Source organism: Xyrauchen texanus, chromosome 28, assembly GCF_025860055.1.
Source record: "Xyrauchen texanus isolate HMW12.3.18 chromosome 28, RBS_HiC_50CHRs, whole genome shotgun sequence".
In the NCBI taxonomy this organism is placed as follows: domain Eukaryota; kingdom Metazoa; phylum Chordata; class Actinopteri; order Cypriniformes; family Catostomidae; genus Xyrauchen; species Xyrauchen texanus.
Window position 1 is genome coordinate 29,518,720 of NC_068303.1, and position 6,422 is coordinate 29,525,141.

The following is a 6,422-nucleotide window of genomic DNA, read 5'->3' on the forward strand; positions in this document are numbered from 1 at the left end:
TGGGCTGGAAAAGTCCAGCTGAGATCCAGACGCTCATTTAGGCCCAAATCTGACATATGACAGACTGGCATCCCCCCTCTGGCTTGTGTGTAATTCAGAGGGCCTGTTTGATTTTTTAACTGCCAGCCTGTGTCAGAGCCTCTAACAGAGGTTTGTGTGTGTGTCTGGTGAAGGGGAATGATCGATAGCTATTAGGCAGCAGCGAGTCACTGAGCTCAGATGGGCTGTGCTGTTTGCACAGGTGCCTAACAATGTGTCGCTCTGCGCAAAACCTGTTCCACACCATTTAACCCCATATGGTGACAGGCACCTTCTGAAGACCCACACCTCAAAGCGAAAATCTCTCTGGCTCTTTCTCTCGTCTCACTTATATGCTTGTGTGTTTCTGTGTGTGTTTTTCAGTTTCTGTGGTTTTTGCTTAAGCATTAACAGGCTTTAAAATATGTGGAGTTAGCATGTAACTAAGGAAAGCTAGAGTTTCGGTTTTGGCTCTATGCGTTACGAGAGTGAAAAGGACGGTAGTCATTCTCGAATGTCCTCGGTCCAGTGAGCAACCGAAATGGAGGATCAGGCAGACGTTTGATGAGTAATAGACTTTCAGGGCTGCTTTAGGTTGTTATAATGTAGTGTGAAATTTTCCACAAACCAATTACCTAACAGTAGGATCATTGTGTATCAGCGTCTTATTACACTTGAGTCATCTTTAAAAGAACCACACTCTGACCACTTTTTAGACTGTGTTTCACACCTTGTTCGATTGGTTGGTCTGAACCAGAGTTTAAAGTTTACCACTATAGCTTGATAACAGCTCAAGAGAAAGAAAGTATCCAAAAATGGGAAGTGTTGTTCACATCACTTTTTACTCATGCTTTACTCATGACTCTTTGGTTTTACCACCAAAACTTATTGAGAGATGTTTGGCTGTATTGCTTTTATACCATTTTCGAATTGTACTGGAGGCATTCACACAACCCATACTCCAGATCCCCATTTTCAAGAGGACCAAGGAAATGCAACTTCGTTTGGACAAAAAGCAGTCACACCAGCCAAACTCTGAAGTCAAATGGGCTTGGGTCTGCACAACAAGCTGTAGTGTAAATACACTCTCAGTGAGCCAAAATGTGACACTCTCCCTGGCCTTAGTAATGGACTTAGTATTGCCAGTACAGTAAGAAAAAATACACATGTTAAAAATACATTCTCTGAAAAACATAAATATCTTATTAAGTGTTGTTTCTAAAACAAGATAAATCAAATTGATCTTGTTTTAAGGATTTTTTAAATATTTTTACAGGAAAACAATAGAAGAATAACATTTTTGTCCTAATATCTTACAAGAAAAAATAAATGATGATCTAGCATGAATTTTCTTGATATAAAATATGATCATGCCTGATAACGTGCATGTAAAATAGTTAGAAATAGCATTTTAGCTTAGCTTAAAGCTAACAATTTACACAAGGTTTATTTCTATTTCTTCTGCTCCAAACTTACTTCAAACTTACTTCTCTGTCTGCTCGTATGAATGTAACAAGTAAAAGTGTTTCACCGCTGTTCAAATGCGCTTTGGATCACATCATTTATATGTACGTATAAATGTTTTCCATCTGAATGGACTAAATATGAAATTAAACAAATTACAATAAAATGCAAATGAATCAGTAATCAAAATACATTTTGGATGTAACTGTATTCTAATTAACAATTATTTAAATTGTAAGTTTAGTGGAATACAGTTACTTATATTTTGTATTTTAAATACGTAATCCGGTTGTATTCCATTACGCCCCAATCCTGACGACACCGTATGCGACGACTTCAAATGAGACTGTTAAACTATAGAGAACAACATGCTGTTGCTAGCATCTGAAGGTGGAGACATTATCTGAGGCTGAAAAGGTCAGTAATATGAATATATTTTGCTACACAGAGGTCTGCACGAAAAACGTTTGTTCATCAGAGAATACATGGGAAATCGCTAACTGTTCCTTTCAGCCGTCGGGAAATGTATTCAACTGTTCGGATGAAGAGAAGTGCTCTAGTTTCACTATCTGACCAGTTTCTTGACATATTTTTACTACCGAGTCACCTGTGTTAAATGCAGCAGAGTAATTGCGTCATCACCGTCGGAACGTTCTTCCGTCAGCGCGCCCTGACCTCTTACGAACTCAAACTGGAAATCTTCTGGCTCTGTTCACACATACCATCAATAAGGAAAATTATAGGTAATGATACAACTTTGCATTGAGGAAAATCACCAGAGCAAAATTTACCAGAATTTTCAAAAGGATCGTGTTCACACATGACCTCTAAACTGGAAATTTTTTGGAAAAGGTTGTATGTGTGAACTCGACTGTGTATGAGAGCAGATGCCTTACAAAAAAATTCTAAACTAGCTGCAAACTTGCCACTCATTATTTTCACTTGTAAATGAGTTTTTGTATCGCAAATGTTTGCCAGAAGTTTGCAGCTCTACGATGGTAGTGGTGAACCTTTGGCCACAATGGACACTTTGCCTGTAAGTTTGCAGCAAAGCTCATTTGCATGTGAAAATTATCAGTAGTGAATTTGTGGCAAGTTTGTGGCAAACAAAAAAGTTTGGTTCGTAATGGCTTTCGCGCTAAAAATGACACAGGCTTCTGTAAACGAGCTTCCCATATGCACTCGTGAACTTGCAACTGATGTCAAGATTTTCATTTAAAATGACTTAAATTTAGGGTTGGTTAAGTGGGAATATAATTCATGTCACATGGAATATTTGACATGTTTAGGTCCTTTTTAAGCTTTAGAGTCAGTCACAATCAACTGCCATTGTATTGAAAGACAGACCATGATATTAACTAAAAAATATTATTTTGTGTTCCACATAAGAAAGAAAGCAATATGGGTTTGTAACGACATGACAGAGTTTTCATTTTGGGATGAACTATTTCTATAACACACTTGTACTGTATTCAAGAATTAAACTACATTGTAACATCAGTCATTTAAATGATGGTTTTATCCAAAATGATTTACAGTAACTTAATACAGGGACAGTCCCCCTGGAACAACATGGGGTTAAGTGCCTTGCTCAAGAACACAATGGGGTTAGTTTGTGGATTTCCCTTGTGGGAACTACGGCCTGTTGGGTACCAGCCATTAGGATCTAAAAAAAAAACTGTGTGGTTATACATACATCCTCAATATGCTGTTTTCTCACACACTTAGCAAGGGAGATTTTGGTGCTCAGTCAGCTTCAGAAAGAAATGGTCAAAGTTGGCCTAAACCTCACATCAGTTTTCCAGTAATATTCAAAGCCAATATGAGAGTATTTTTCAAATATTTCTCTAACATGCTGTTCCTTCACACAGATCACGATAATTGGCATTTGAGTGATCAGATCGTATCCATAACACACATACACACACTCACTTTTGTCCATTTAACGAATCCTGGGACTCACTTATTGCCGTGTGTCCACTTATGTAATTGATTTTGGTTTAGAGGGTTGCTACAAAAGACCACTGCCATATCTTACTCTGACACTAAGTATGCAATGATTACAGCTAATCATGCTTCTCTTCTGTCTAATGTGTACGGCTCTGGTTTGCCTTCGATCTATTGAAGTACTGATGAATAATTAATGATGTAATTAGCCCAAATGGCATTGGGCACAACGTTTGGTCCGTCATCTGCTGTTGATGATGGGTGAATTGACTAAGCAGGTCAGCTGGATGTCAAGTTGATTGTTGAGTCAAGCTTTAATTTATTTCCAAGATTTATTTCTGGAATTTCCCTTCATTGTTGAATCTTTATATGCTTTAATCTTTGATTTCTTTTTATGTTGACAGAGTTCGACCTCAACACCAATTTTGGCCTTCACCCAAAGCAGAAATCTTGCTTTTAAGAACTTGGAGGAGTGTATGTGAGCAACTCTTACAATGTTTCAGGCCAAGTGCATTAAGACAACCCCCACAATCCACTATTTGATGTTCTCTGGTCTCTTTGGAGCAGAGCCGAGTATTGATCTATGATCAGATTTCATGCCTGTTGTATCACTGTATCTGTTTCCAACATACATAAACACATACACCCAAGCACACATAGCATTGTCCACCAACATCTACATTTCTCTTAATTTTTTTTCTCTCAATCTCTATTTTTCTTTCTCTATTCCCCTCCCTCCAAGCCCACCTTTCTCTTTATGTAATGAAGCTCTACAAGTGAAGTGTAATCTTCTGAAATGTTAAAATACTTATAAATACCTATATTTTTTTAAATAAAATGTTTTTAAAAAATTATAAAAATAATATAAGGCAACATTGAGTAAGCCATTATTAGGTTAATTACCTCCAAAAGTGTAAAACTTAGCATCCCAGTGAGCATAATATACATTGACTCAACCAGGGGTGTGAGTTTGGTGCGCGACTATCAGTTTTGCCAACCTGGTCTCATACAATCACATTACTATACCTACATTTTTCCAAAATAATTTTTGCATGGCTTGTTGTATGTATTACACCAGTTACCTAGCGAAATAAACACTATAGGCACTACAACAAAGACTTGTATTCATTTTCACACAAATCAAAAGTAAAAGTGCATATTATCAGTACATAAACACAATACTTTTCACCCTGTTCCTCAAACATTTGCATTACTTAACCAACTACGTTTACGTGCTTATTCGAGAGCAGTCTAATTGCATGGTAGAGCGTTGTACTTGGGATACAAAGGATCAGGGAATGAGTCCTGAAGAGCATGCATGTCGATATATGAGCTGAAAGTGTCATATAAGCACCACAAATATTATGTGGTTGCTTCAGCAATTGCATTTTTCATCTTACATTTGCTTTTTATGACACTATCGGTTAGGTTTAGGTTTAAGGTTTAGGGTAGGTAGGTACGTTTTGTTGATTTAAAACTCAATACAGCATTAACCTTAAAAGCCTGTATCTGTTTGGGAGAATATTTAACTCCCTGTTTGCACCACTCAGTGGCCGTGATACATGTAAGTAAACACATAATGGAATTTTGCAAAAATGTCACCACATAACATTCATTTCATAAGATCAGGCTGGTTGGCTGAACAATAGAAGATGGAAGAGTATTAAGTAAACCTGTTAGGAAACAGGTTATTATTGCCCTATATTGGCTTTTAATGGATTCGCTAGAAAAGACTCTTTGAGACACACTCTCAAACACAGCTTAGTGTTCTGTGATTTTGAAGGAGAGAAAGAGAATGTAATATTTATAATTGTGACAGATGTATGTGCTGACCTTATTGCCATTACTGGTCACTGGCTTCACCTGAGAGACTTTGTCAAACTGAATTTGTCACTGGTGCGCACCATCAGTGAAATCCGTGAGAGACTGAGAAAAAGAAACAGTGCGCGAAGAGTCTTGAAACCTCTCACAATCAAGCAGCACATTGTGTGTATGTGTGTGTCAGAAACTGAGGCAGCAGTTTCAGTGTTAAGTGTCATTATCAAACTGCTGGCCTGTGCACTGGTTGCCATGCTGACTGAAACAACAAATATTTAGAAGTATGTAGCACCTTCTAACAAAATTCCAAACTCTAATGATTTGGAAAGTTCCAGTGTCTTTCTCCTCACCCCCTCTTTCCTCCACTCCCCCTTCTTTTCTTCTCCTCAGCAGAATAGTGTCTTTGTCCCGTGGAAGTGAACTTGAAAACACTGTTGAGGTGAGGAGCACTTTTATTCAACACACACAGACACACACATACTGGCTGAGGACGTCCCTATAAACCGTGAAAGGCTCCTCAATCTTGTACAATGAGCTTCTCTCTCTCTCTCTCTCTCTGTCTCTTTCTCACAACAATCCTTTGCCATTGTTCTGTCCTTGCATATGTAGGCAATAGTGATAAACAAATGGATAAGCATTTTTGTATCCCTCACAAAACCATACCATGGTAACCACACTGAAAGAAATTATTTTGTGGTGACACAGAAAAGATTGAGAACTTTCTACATTGAATAAGCTAGTTTAACTGTGAATTTGAAAATATTAAATCAATTCAAGCATGTCAAATTGGGTGATCTAGATTATAAGTAAATCATATTTATGATTGTTATCTTAACAATGTGTCATCATCTATCAATCCTAACATTTTGAAGCTGGTGTTCCTAGTTTTTATGGTTGATTTTGTTATGTTTGGTAACTTCTTGTTTTGTGAAGTCTGAAGTTAATTTTTTACTCAGAATTAGTTAGCAGCTCTGTATCATGTTTCTATTGCCTGTAATGCAAGACGAGGTTGTGTAATAGACTACTTAGAATGCAATAAGCTTCTCAGTGGAAGGCTTCAACATGATTAAACATGTGTTTATGTTATACCTGTATTAACTGAAATGTTTGTTATTTGCTCACTTTAATCAATATTATGTCTTGATGTTATTTTACTTCATTTTATACCATTAAAA